The sequence below is a fragment of the Triticum dicoccoides genome, chromosome 2B, assembly GCF_002162155.2.
Source record: "Triticum dicoccoides isolate Atlit2015 ecotype Zavitan chromosome 2B, WEW_v2.0, whole genome shotgun sequence".
Classification (NCBI taxonomy): Eukaryota; Viridiplantae; Streptophyta; class Magnoliopsida; order Poales; family Poaceae; genus Triticum; species Triticum dicoccoides.
This window is the reverse complement of record NC_041383.1, coordinates 800,305,343-800,319,016: the sequence shown is the minus strand read 5'-3', so window position 1 is coordinate 800,319,016 and position 13,674 is coordinate 800,305,343. Positions and strand designations below refer to the sequence as shown.

Sequence of the window (13,674 nt, the reverse complement as noted above, 5' to 3'; positions counted from 1 at the left end):
ATTCATCAAGATCAATCAAGCAGGAAGTAGGGTATTACCTCCATAGAGAGGGCCCGAACCTGGGTAAACATTGTGTCCCCCGTCTCCTGTTACCATCGATCCTAGACGCACAGTTCGGGACCCCTACCCCAGATCCGCCGGTTTTGACACCGACACCGACCGACCCACAACGATTGAGTTTGGACTATTGGATTAATAAACCCTTCACCCATCAAACTCTGCCAGCTCCTTGCGGATGGACGGTGCTTGGACACATTTCAAAACATGTACTCTAGTAGTCTGATTACAACTATACTTACATCTGGGTGCCGGACATGTTTGACCAATGCTGTTGACCATGCAAATGATAATGGGTGAGGGAGTCCTGGACTAGGGGGTGTCTGGACAGCCGGACTATCATTGTCCGCCGGACTCCAAGACTACGAAGATACAAGATTGAAGACTCCGTCCCGTGTCCGGATGGGACTTTCCTTGGCGTGGAAGGCAAGCTTGGCGATACGGATATGTAGATCTCCTACCATTGTAACCGACTCTGTGTAACCCTAGCCCTCTCCGGTGTCTATATAAACCGGAGGGCTTTAGTCCGTAGGACATACAACCATTACAACAATCATACCATGGGCTAGCTTCTAGGGTTTAGCCTCCTTGATCTCGTGGTAGATCCACTCTTGTACTACCCATATCATCAATATCAATCAAGCAGGAGTAGGGTTTTACCTCCATCGAGAGGGCCCGAACCTGGGTAAAAACATCGTGTCCCTTGTCTCCTGTTACCATCCGCCTAGACGCACAGTTTGGGACCCCCTACCCGAGATCCGCCGGTTTTGACACCGACATTGGTGCTTTCATTGAGAGTTCCTCTGTGTCGTCATCGATAGGCTTGATGGCTTCTCCAATCAACAACAACGACCTCCAGGGTGAGACTTTTCTCCCCGGACAGATCTTCGTATTCGGCGGCTTAGCACTGCGGGCTAATTCACTTGGCCATCTGGAGCAGATCGAAAGCTACGCCCCTGGCCGTCAGGTCAGATTTGGAAGCCTAAACTTCACGGCGGACATCCGCGGAGACTTGATCTTCGATGGACCCGATCCGCAGCCGAGCGTGCCGCACTGTCACGATGGGCACGATCTAGCTCTGCCGCCGGACAGTACCTTGGAGGCCGCACACAAATCCGCTCCGACCCATTGTCCGGAGCCAATTGCGTAGATCGAGGACGGGTGGCTGGACACCGCCTCGGGGGCTGCAACTTCCACGGTGATGGAGCCGAAAACTGACCTTGTCCCTTATAAAGCTCGTGACTCCGAGGTGCCGGACTCCCTGCCGGACTCCAAACCTCCTGCGCCCCCGCCAATCGAATCCGATTGGGCGCCGACCATGGAGTTCACCGCCGCAGACATCTTCCAGCACTCACCCTTTGGCGACATCCTAAATTCGCTAAAGCTTCTCTCGCTATCCGGAGAGCCCTGGCCGGACTATGGCCAGGATGGTTGGGATGCGGACGACGAAGAAATTCAAAGCCCACCCACCACCCACTTTGTAGCCACTGTCGACGATCTAACCGACATGCTAGACTACGACTCCGAGGACATCGGCGGTATGGACGACGATGCCGGAGACGATCAAGAACCAGCGCCTACAGGGCACTGGAAGACCACCCCAACACATGACGTATATATGGTGGATACCCCAAAAGGAAGCGATAACGAGGAACAAATGGGCACGGCAAAGGATAATCCCGCCGACAAACAACCAAAACGGCGACGCAAGTGCCGCCCTAAACCCTGCCTCGACAAAAACAACATTCCTAATGACCCAGCAATAGAGCAGGGCAAACCAGTGGACGACGAACATGCAACCAAGCAACCGTCCGAACAGGACGAATCGGATAATCAATCCATTCCCGGCGAAACCAGCAGTCCGGAAGACCTCACGCCGGACACACCACCGGAGCATAGGAACCTTCACAAAAGACTCGTCGCCACCGCAAGAAGCTTGAAGAAGGAAAAACGAAAGCTCAAAACAGCAGAAGACATACTCAGAATGAGGTGGAGCAAAGTACTCAAGACCGCAGACAAATATGGCAATGGCCATCAATCAAAGAGCTACCCGAAGCGCAAGCTGCTGCCAGAATTTGACGAGGAAGCCATAGAGCCCCCACAGTCAAAAAACAAAGAGGCCGCCTGGCCGGATAGACGGCCAGATGATAGGCCAAAAATTACAAGCGGAGCCGCACACAAGCCGACTCATGATCCTGGGAAAACAGATGGCCCAGCCAGGTCCATTTACGGGTCAAAGAAGAGGGCCCCAGGAAGCAACGCAACACGCCAAGTGTTCGAAGACAACGGTACACCCAAATACAGGGGCGCCGCACACCCACTATGTTTCACCAATGAGGTGCTGGATCATGAATTCCCAGCAGGGTTTAAACCCATAAACATAGAGGCTTACGACGGAACAACAGACCCTGGAGTCTGGATAGAGGATTATATACTACACATACACATGGCTAGAGGAGATGATCTCCACGCCATAAAATATCTACACCTCAAGCTCAAAGGGTCAGCTCGGCATTGGCTCAAAAGCCTCCCAGAAAATACTGTTGGAAGTTGGGAAAAGCTTGAGGACGCGTTTAGAGCAAATTTTCAAGGGACTTATGTCCGCCCTCCGGATGCAGACGATCTAAGTCATATAACTCAACAGCCCGGAGAGTCAGCGCGCAAATTCTGGAACATGTTCCTTACTAAAAAGAACCAAATAGTCGACTGTCCGGACGCTGAAGCCTTAGCAGCTTTTAAACACAACGTCCGAGACGAATGGCTCGCCGGACACCTCGGCCAAGAGAAGCCGAGGACAATGACCGCGCTAACAAGCCTCATGACCCGCTTTTGCGCCGGGGAGGACAGCTGGCTAGCAAGATGCAGCACCAGCGACCCGAGTATCCGAGATCAGAGATGGAAACGGAAAATCACGGCGCAGAAAGGATCAGCGCCGGAATAAAGAAAAAAGCCCAAAGAATACGGCGGTCAATGCCGGATTCAAAAACTCGCGGCCAAACAACAAAACACTGCCTCTTAAGGACAACAGTGATGAGCTATCCAACTTAAAACAAAATTTTGGATCGGATATGTCAAATCCACAGTACCTCTGGAAGGCCTGCAAACTACACCCACCGAGATTGTTGGGTTTTCAAACAGTCCGGCCGACTCAATGCCGAACACAAGGGGCTTGACGCATCAAGCGAGGACGATGACGAACCCCACCAGCAGGGCACCGGAAAACAAAAGACTTTCCCACAAGAAGTCAAAGCAGTAAACTCACTTCATGTGATAATACGGAAAAACAATGCGGCACCTGCTAAGATGGGTCGCGCACGGTCCACCCCAACGGAACCTCGAGATTGGATGTCAAAACCAATCACTTTTGACCACCTGGATTATTCCAGAAGTGTCCGAAACGCAGGATGGACTGCTCTGATATTGGATCCTATAATCGACGGACTACAATTTACACAAGTCCTGATGAACGGCGGCAGCGATTTAAACCTGCTATATCCGAACACAATCCGCAAGTTGGGGATAGACCTTACTAAAATTCGACATAGCCGCACTTCCTTTAAAGGAGTGATGCCAGGCCCTTACGCCAAGTGCACAGGCTCCTTATTACTAGAAGTAGTTTTCGGGTCACCGGACAACTTCCGACGCGAAAAGCTAATCTTCCATGTCGCCCCATTCAAAAGTAGCTATCAAGCACTATTGGGACGTGAAGCTTTTGTACGCTTTAACGCCATACCACACTACGCGTCGCTTACACTTAAAATGCCCGGTCCACGTGGCATCATTTCATTAAGAGGGTCATTCAAAGACCCCGGGCACGGCTAGACGAGTCCGGCATAAATAAGCTAGGGGCTCCCTAGCCGCACACCCTTTCACAAGGGGCTGTGCGTATAAGCAACAATGAGCTAATATAGACTCTGCTTTATTCATTCATTAATATTTTTCATGCACTTTTTCGCACGACTTCCTTTCAAACTATGTTCCTCTCTTTTTACAGATGAACAACGTGCATACCCGTCCAGGATAACGGCACAACGGAGACACAGGCGCAGACGTGTAGTAGGGACCCGTCGCAAGGATTCTTTTCAGATTAAGACCTTGCGTAAACCTTTTTTACTGTCTCTTGTTGCAATAATCCCCTAGTTTCTCATTATAACCAGAGTGGAGACTGACGTTTTGGCATCGGCCGCGTCAGAGGACCTCGCCCGTACCTGGACACAAGGGGCTTAGGGCATTGTTCTGCCCATTATTATAAAGACCGCACACCTTAGGGAGTGTTCGGCGTCTCGAGTTAGGCCGTATATGCATCAGCTCCGAATCATGTCTTTGTTCAAATGTTGGGTTTGCCCGACTCCTATGTTTTGCTGCCTTACGTTCCGTATCATCGGCTAACGCGGCACCAGGAGAACTACTGCGATTGTGCCCCAGTTCGGCTGGGCGAGCACCTCAGTAGAGAAAGCCGAAAACTGACTGTCATGATACAGCGAGAGACTGGTCAACCACTCGATCGACAACCGGAATGTTTAGAATTCCTCCGCTTTGACGAAGGACCATTTCACGGTCAGGCACACACACGCCCCGAATTCGGAGAGCGCGGTGCCCCCAGGGGCTATATCGTAGTCCCACCCTCAAACTCCAATGGCTAAGTGAAAGTGATAAAGCATCATAGTCCGGTTGCCTCGTTTGCTACGCTACCTCCTCCTTAACAGGACCGAGACGTCGGATTAAGTGTGAAAATGTGTTATTTTTGCGAGCACCCCCTCACCTTGTGCATGGGGGCTGAAGCCGAAGACCGCCATCTTTCAGGTTATACACACGTAAACATAAACGGCCGCATAGGAGATATTTCAATACTTGAACGCACAAGTATAAAAAGCTCTTACATCATAAACATTGTTTTACAAAATTAAACGTTCATTTGAACGTGACATTTTTTGAGCACTGCGACTCTATTACACGAGCACCACGCAGAACTTCCCCAAAATAGTGCTCGGCGGGTAACCGGCTTTCGTCCGAACCCGGGGTTGCAACAACGGTGGCATCCATCTCTGTCCAATGTGTCTTCACACGGGCGAGGGCCATCCGCGCACCCTCAATGCAGGCCGACCGCTTCATCGCCTTGATATGTGGCACCGCCCCAAGAAACTACTGCAATAAGCCAAAATAGCTCTTCGGCTTAGGACTATCCGGCCAGACATGCGTCACGATATCCGTCATGGCAAGTCCGGACAACCTATTCAGCTCAGCCCATTCGGCCAATCGATCAGTCAGCGGAAGTGAACGATCCGGACTATGGAATTGAGACCAAAACAGCTCTTCCGTCTTGTGATCCTTCTGACTTCGGAAGTGCACAACGGCATCCGCCGCACTCGCCGCCAAGTCCATATAAGGATCCTCTGGACCCCACAGCTGGCCAAGCTGAGCATACTTTGGATCTGTAAATCTGCGGCGCAGCAGAAAAGGCTTGCCAGCCACAATGTCTCCGGCCTGACGCAGCTCCTCCTTTATAGCCCGCATTGCAGAACGGGCATCCTTGGCTTCGGCGGTGGCCTTCCCCATGTCTTCTCGCTCCGATAGGCGCTCTTTTTCAAGATCCTCATTGCGGTCGGTAGCATCCTTCAATTTAACGGCCAGTTCGGCCATCTCTTCCCTGCTTTGGCAGTGTGCAGCCCTTTCGGCTTCTAACTCTTCGACTGCCCTCGAGGCAGCTGCATCACTCCTTCTGGCTTGCTCCTTGGCTTGAGCAAGTTCTGCCCGAAGGCTCTCCACAGCAATAGCACCATCTGCGTCAAGTATAAATATTGTAAGAGGTGGGCTTTGGCTCCCTCAATAGGTGACTGCGGAAAAAAAACTTACCTTGCGATTCGTCAAGTCGCCTGTTGATTAGCGCGACGTCCGCATCCGCAACGTCGAGTTGCCGCTTTAGTTCGGCAACTCCATCAGTCCGGCTGGCCCCCGGATGATCCGCCACCTACATAGGAACGGCGAAGATTGAAACCTGCAATTTTGATCCTCGGCACGCTGTCGCTTTCGACAACCTACCAAGTCTCAGGGGCTACTATCTATACAGGGCGCACTTCCATGTGCAAAACTGTCAAAAGGTGTGTCATTTTTACGTACCTCAAACCCCGCCAGCAAACTCCTGACGGCATTATGCAATCCGCTTTCAGCGGACGAAATCCTTCCAATCACCGTACTCATCAATGCACGGTGATCTTCTGAGATGGACGCCCTCTCAAGCAGATCCTTCAGCTCCCCCGGCCGAACACTAGTCGGCGCCGAACTCTTCGGCTGTGCCGGGCTCGGGGATACCCTCCGTGATGACACTTCAGGCTCGTTCGCCCTATCCGACGGCGCAGCAGACGGAGGCGTCTCGCTCTCCATCATCTCCGGACGAAGGTCCCCCGAAGACGAGCTCATCTGAGAAGGTCGGAGATCCGAACTACAAGGTAAAAACTTCGGTTATCCTCAGAAGCACAAATAGGGATGTCTCTTATCACCGAACTCCCTTCTTTCTACTTACGGCTCGTTGGAGGGCTGATTCTTTAGGGGAGACTGTGCGGCCGGGACTTCCCCGGACGCAGGACCCTCTGGTGAAGACTTCTTCCCCCGCTTAGGGGCTTTGGCCTCCGGATCTTCGGAGGCGGTCCTCTTCTCCCCCTGGAAGGAGGGATTCTCGATCCCCCCTTCTTCAAAAGCCTCCTTGGGTGAGGCGGTAGCTCCCCTATTTTCCCCTTCGCCTTCTTCTGAAGGCGCAACCTCCAACATCCTGACCAGCATGGGATCTGGCACGGTCTCTGGGAGGGGGGCCGGACACCGTATCAGCTTTGCTTGCGCTATCCACTCCTGATTAAGGGGCAACGGGTTAAAAGGCGAATCATAGAAAGAAACTGACGGTATGTCCGGACTCGGAACTACTTGTGTATCCGGGCGATTGCAGCTTAGGCCGGCATCCTCGGTCAATTCCGGACACGCCACTCGTGGTACGAAGAATAATTTGTACATCTCCACGGGTGTTATACCCATGAAGTGTTGAAGAATCCGTGGTCCCTCCGGATTAAACTCCCACAGCTGGAGAGGGCGGCGTCTGCAGGGCAGGAGACGCCTAATTAGCATGACCTGCATTACCACAACCAGATCGATCTCCATCGCTTGGAGGTCTCGAATCCGGCCCTGCAGTAGGGGCACGTCCTTTGATGGCCCCAAATTGAGCCCTTGGTTGACCCACGACATCAACCGTCGTGGAGGTCCCGAGCGGAATAAGGGCAACGGCTTTTGCCTGCTGCCCTTCGGAGCGGTGATATAGAACCACTCCCGCTGCCACAAGCCGAGCTCCTCTTGGAAGGAGCCCTCGGGCCACGGGGCATCGGCCCTCTTGCTTACGGCCGCCCCGCCGCACTCTGCTTGACGCCCCCCGATCATCTTCAGCTCCACATTGAAGGTCTTTAGCCACAGGCCGAAGTGGGGGGTGACGCGGAGGAAGGCTTTGCAGACGACAATAAATGCGGAAATATGGAGGATGGACTCCGGAGCCAAGTCGTGGAATTCCAACCCATAGTAGAACATGAGCCCTCTCACAAAAGGATCCGTTGGGAAGCCTAAACCCCGACAGAGGTGGGACACAAAGACGACATACTCGCCGGGCTCGGGGGTGGGGATGGCCTGCCCTTCGGCGGGCAACCTGTGCGAAATCTCGTAGGACAGGTACTTGGCCTCTCGCAGCTTTAGCACGTCCTCCTCCGTGACGGAGGAGGGCATCCACCGGCCCTGGAGGTCGGAGCCGGACATTGTTAAAGGTCCGAAGCGCTCGAATCTGGGGCTCTGGGTGTTGGAACTTGGAGCAAGGAGAAGATTCGACGGAAGATTGAAGAAAAGAAACGAGCCTTGGTCCCGTTATAAAGAGGGAGAATACCAAGAGCCGTCTCCGTGACCGTTTGGGACTCACCTTCGATAGAGGGGGCATGGCGACGGGCGCGGTTGGGTTACCCACGTCCGTATTGATGAGAATCCCGGAATAAGGGGAACACGATCTCTGCTTCGACAAGACGTGCCAAGGAAACCGCTTCGCTAAACGCGCTGAGGTGGGATAATAAAAAATGATTCAAGTAAAGGCTTGGTAGTGGTGTGACGTCATACCACAGAATACGTCAGCAGATTGAGCTTGTGTACATATTATTCTCTCTACGGTGGAATGTGGAATTTATTTTGCAGAGCCGGACACTATCCTGGTGTTCACAATCTTCTATGGATTATTCGGAGGAGGAACCCACCTTGCAATGCCGAACATTATGCGCGCCGGACTCCTCATCATTGAAGCCAGGTTCAGGGGCTACTGAGGGAGTCCTGGACTAGGGGGTGTCCGAACAGCCGGACTATCATCGTCCGCCGGACTCCAAGACTACGAAGATACAAGATTGAAGACTCCGTCCCGTGTCCGGATGGGACTTTCCTTGGCGTGGAAGGCAAGCTTGGCGATACGGATATGTAGATCTCCTACCATTGTAACCGACTCTGTGTAACCCTAGCCCTCTCCGGTGTCTATATAAACCGGAGGGCTTTAGTCCGTAGGACATACAACCATTACAACAATCATACCATGGGCTAGCTTCTACGGTTTAGCCTCCTTGATCTCGTGGTAGATCCACTCTTGTACTACCCATATCGTCAATATCAATCAAGCAGGAGTAGGGTTTTACCTCCATCGAGAGGGCCCGAACCTGGGTAAAAACATCGTGTCCCTTGTCTCCTGTTACCATCCGCCTAGACGCAGAGTTCGGGACCCCCTACCCGAGATCCGCCGGTTTTGACACCGACAACGGGTACTTGCTGTGGGAGGACGCGAAGAAGATGCGGTTGATAGTGAGTGGGGAGTTCCACCAAGAAATGCGGGAGTTCCTCCGCAGGAAAAAATGATCCAAGGGAAGTGACCATCTAGAAAGAAGAGAACAAGCTACTCGTCTGTACCACACGCTCCTTCATGTGAGGAAGGACTGAATCCACCTACCCAGCAGACAAGTCTTTAGAAGATCCAACTGTAGGAGGCAGAGTGGTAGTCTGGTAGATGTTGAAATCATTTGGACTCGACGGCCATAAATCAAATGTAATCATATGTTTGATAGGTTCAGCCTGCAGTTTGCGCCATGATAAATGTAAGTCACAGAAGGTAGTGGATTATTCTGTTAGGCAAATCAAAATCCGATGAACTGTACGTGCTTCACTTCTCCAGTTTAGTTTTGCATGGAAGTTGCGTACAATTGTGATTAATCTGTGTCAGTCAGTTTGGAACCAGACAAGTTTGCAAAACCGCATCGAGGCAGGATTGGAAATTTTGATTTTTAGTAAATTGGTTTATTATCTTTTTAGGAAAATATATCCACACTCTGGTGTGTAGAGTTAAAAATAGAATGAGCATTCAATTTGATGTTCAGGCATAGGACAATATGCATGTACCAAAGTTGAAATATGGCCTCACATTAAACGAGTGTTTAGTATAGAAACGAATTTATATTAAAAAAACTGGTTTCAAATATTTGAACTAAAGTTCCACTTTTTTTGGTTCAGAACATCGAACGGCTCATTGTGTTGACACCAAAGGTATGGCAATGGTCGTCAACTCAACCAGAGGCAAAACCGAAGCTGACCGTCATACAACTGAACCGGAGGCAAAACTAGCCGACAAAACTGGTTAACATGGTTTGTAACAAATCCTTCTAAGATGATTGTTTCCTTTTGTCATCCACATTATATTAACTAGAGAAAATGAAATAGGACTTTGCCAATAAATGTGTGTTTGGAAATCAGACTTATCCTTATCATATCCTATATCATATACAAAGAGGAAGAAACACTTGAATATTATTAGAGTAGTAATTGTCATTGATGATGATGCGAAAGGAAAGAAACATGAAGAATCTTTAACCTACATAAAAAAAGATGGTCGATAAGTTTCCAATACCAACAATCGATCAACGGTTTGTTTCCTACCTATTTTATATCAGTACACGCTTTCACAACCAACAGCGGCTCCATTTTTAGCTGGAAATACTCCTACACACTAGGATTAGGCCTCAAAAAATATTTACCTTTTTCATCCCTCAATCCATAAAACATATTGCCCGATGAAGGATACCATTATATATATATGCCCCCATACACGAGCATGTCATCCAAAGTTCATCGAGCAAACACACAAACACTTGACTACCACTGAACTTATCCCACAACTTTGTCAAGTCTTCTCTTTGAAATGGAGGGTGTTACAGTGTTGATTGTTGGTGCTGGGCCAGCAGGCCTCGCAACGGCAGCATGCCTTAGCCAATTCTCAATTCCTTATGCCATCATCAAGCACGAGAGCTGTAGCGCGTCACTCTGGCGCAACCGCGCCTATGATCGCCTCAAGCTGCATCTCGCAAAGGAGTTTTGTGAGTTGCCACACATGTCATACCCTATAGATGCACCAACATACATACCAAAAACCTTGTTTGTGAAGTACTTGGATGACTATGTTGAGCGTTTCACAAGCGTGGAGTCATCCACATATGACAATGATGAAAAATGTTGGTCCATTGTGGCAAAGGACATGTCAAAGTGCACCACAGTCAAGTTCACGGTGAAGTTTCTTATTGTGGCAAGTGGTGAGAATAGTGCAGAGAATATTCCAATGTTCCGTGGACTGGAAAACTTTCCAGGTGATGTTATCCACTCCTCAAGCTACAAGTCAGGCAAGAGCTACTCTGGCAAGAATGTATTGGTCATTGGATCTGGCAACTCCGGGATGGAAATTGCCTATGAACTTGCGACCCATGGTGCCAACACATCGATTGTTATATGAAGCCCGGTACGTACATGCACTATATATTTTCATTGGGTGCATGAATGCAAATTCTTAGTATAGTTATTAATAGAAGAGATGCAATTTTTTGTGTTTTACTAATAGGATGTATTTCACATAGAAAAAGAGATGGACTGTTTTATATCACACACAAACAACTGAAAGACTAGAGAACCACATGACAAAAATTTGTTCCTTTAAAGAAGAAATTCTATGAAATTTTATTTATCATGCATACTTGAAAAGAGGTGTGACATGTTTTGTGGTTGCAGATTCATGTAATGACAAATGAATTAATTCGTTTGGGGATGACACTTGCTCACCGTCTTCCATTGAATATAGTGGATAAACTCCTTGTGATGGAAGCGTATTTAATATTTGGAGACCTATCACAGCATGGCATCACAAGGCCAAAAATGGGTCCAATGACCCTCAAATCAGAAACAGGCCGATCTGCAGTAATTGATGTTGGGATTGTTGGATTGATCAAAAAAGGCATCATCAAAGTAAGTATATCCTTGACATGACATAAATTTATAACATATGTTGATTTCATATGCCAAGTTATCAATGTATTTTTATCTCCTAAAGGTTCAAGGGAGCATTAGTAAGATCAAGGGCAACATAGTTAAATTACAATGCAGTAAAAGAATGTCATTTGATGCAACTGTGTTTGCAACTGGATACAAAAGCACGGCAAATATGTGGCTCAAGGTAATATAGTTTGTGTTTGTACATGTCTGAGTTTGTTTTCTTGGTGTAACCATTATTAAATCTGCTAACAAGGTCTATATGTTTTTAATCCAGGATGGTGAGAGCATGTTAAATGGCAACGGACTGCCCATCCAAAAATATCCGAATCATTGGAAAGGTGAAAATGGGCTCTACTGTGCTGGGTTGGCGTGGAGAGGATTAGCTGGTATTGCAACAGATGCCAAGAATATCGCTAATGACATCAAATCTGTGATGGACTCTATGTCAAGTTAAATAATCTTTTACATGTAGTTTACCATGGCAAGCATGCTAGAAGGTTGATTCTTTGAGAAATATATCCATTGTGTCACCTTTGTATCTAGCTTTCAGACAAGTAAATTTATGTTTATTTTAAGGTTCATATGTGCCCTGGAGAGTGATGTACTATTATACTATAATCAAGGGCTTTGTACTCTTATTACGCGGAGAGATTCCTAATTTTGGTTGAACCTACAACTGTGTATTATATTTTATTTACATGAAATTATATGTGCAAAAGGCATGCGCTCAATACTCTATTATCTATACCAAAATCACTTGTGGCGTGTTTACCCCATCAACATACAACTGTAGGAGGTAGTAATCACATCAGCCTAAAATAATTCCATAGTTCACTACATCCATCACCAGTATTGTAGTGCTATTCAGTCTTAGAATGGCACTAGTTATCCTCCCGTGCATCTGCATGGGGTAGCTGACTTACTATAAATCATTAAAAATATTTGTGAACATATTTAGAAACTTAAAAACTAAAACTTAGAACACCATATGATGGAAAACTACCATTTCGAACATGTATTTGTGGTTACGAGATACACGTATCCTTAACTGTTGTGGACACAGTTTGTTGTGCCCGAAGCGCAGGGTTTGCAGTATGCAGTAAGTTTTCCATCGGCTGAGATCCAAGGTATCCATCCCCATAGTCTTGGATATAAATTGCTTATTACCTTGCTACCATGGTGCCAATACTTCGATTGTTATACGAAGGCTGATATGTACTACATGCACTATATATTTTCACTGGGTACATGAACACAATTTTTTAGTATAGTTACCACTGGAAGAGATCCATTTGTTTAGTATTATTAGTAATAGAAAGTTTTCACATATATAAGAGATGGACTGTTTGATATGACGCACAAACAAACAAACGACTAAAGGAACTACATGACAAACAATTAACTTTTGAAAGAAGAAATTCTATGAAATTTTGTTTTATCATGCATGCTTCAGAACAGGTGTGACATGTCTTTTGGTTGCAGACTCATGTAATGACAACATAATTTATTCTGTTGGGATGACACTTGCTCACCATCTTTCACTAAATCAAGTGAATAACCTCTTTGTGACGGCAGCGAATTTCATATTTGGAGACCTATCGAGGCATAGCATCACAAGGCCCAAAACCAAAAATGGATCACAACGACCCCCAAGTTAGAAACCTACCGATCCACGGGGATTGATGTTGGGACTGTTGGATTAATAAAAAAAACATCATCAGAGTATTTGGAATATTTGAAGGAATCTGCCTTATTAGTCATATTTTTTATAGTTGAAAATAATAAGTAGACCTTTTCTCTCATAATGTCGGTTTGTTTTCTAGTTGGCACTTCTAGAGATATCCTAGTCATCTACCTAGATAATATAGATCTGACTCAAATGCGCAATTGTATATTTCAAAAATAAGGCACTTACATGACGAAGAAGGCGGCTACTTGCAGATATACTGAATGTTCATTATATTTGAAGGCATAACAAGCAATCATTTGTTTTCTTTTTGGAGAAACACCGACATTGGATTTATAGAAGTGTCAATGGGATATATATAACATCATTTGAATCAAGACAATAAGAAATCCTAAGTACTTTTTCTTACAATGTGAACTGACGGAATAAAGCATATATAGTGGATGAGCTTCTCCCAGTTTTGTCTATTGCTTTTATCAACTGATGACTCTTTGGAATTTACTGATTTCCAAGAAAAAATATACTCGGATGGCAAAGGTTGCTGATGCCAAACTTGAATTAGCTAAAAG

At 47.4% G+C, this 13,674-nt stretch overlaps 1 pseudogene; it reads left to right on the top strand.

Moving 5' to 3' along the window:
* Positions 1–10,633: 10,633 nt before the first annotated feature.
* Positions 10,634–11,872, top strand: LOC119368889 (annotated as a pseudogene).
* The last annotated feature ends 1,802 nt before the right edge of the window (positions 11,873–13,674 follow it).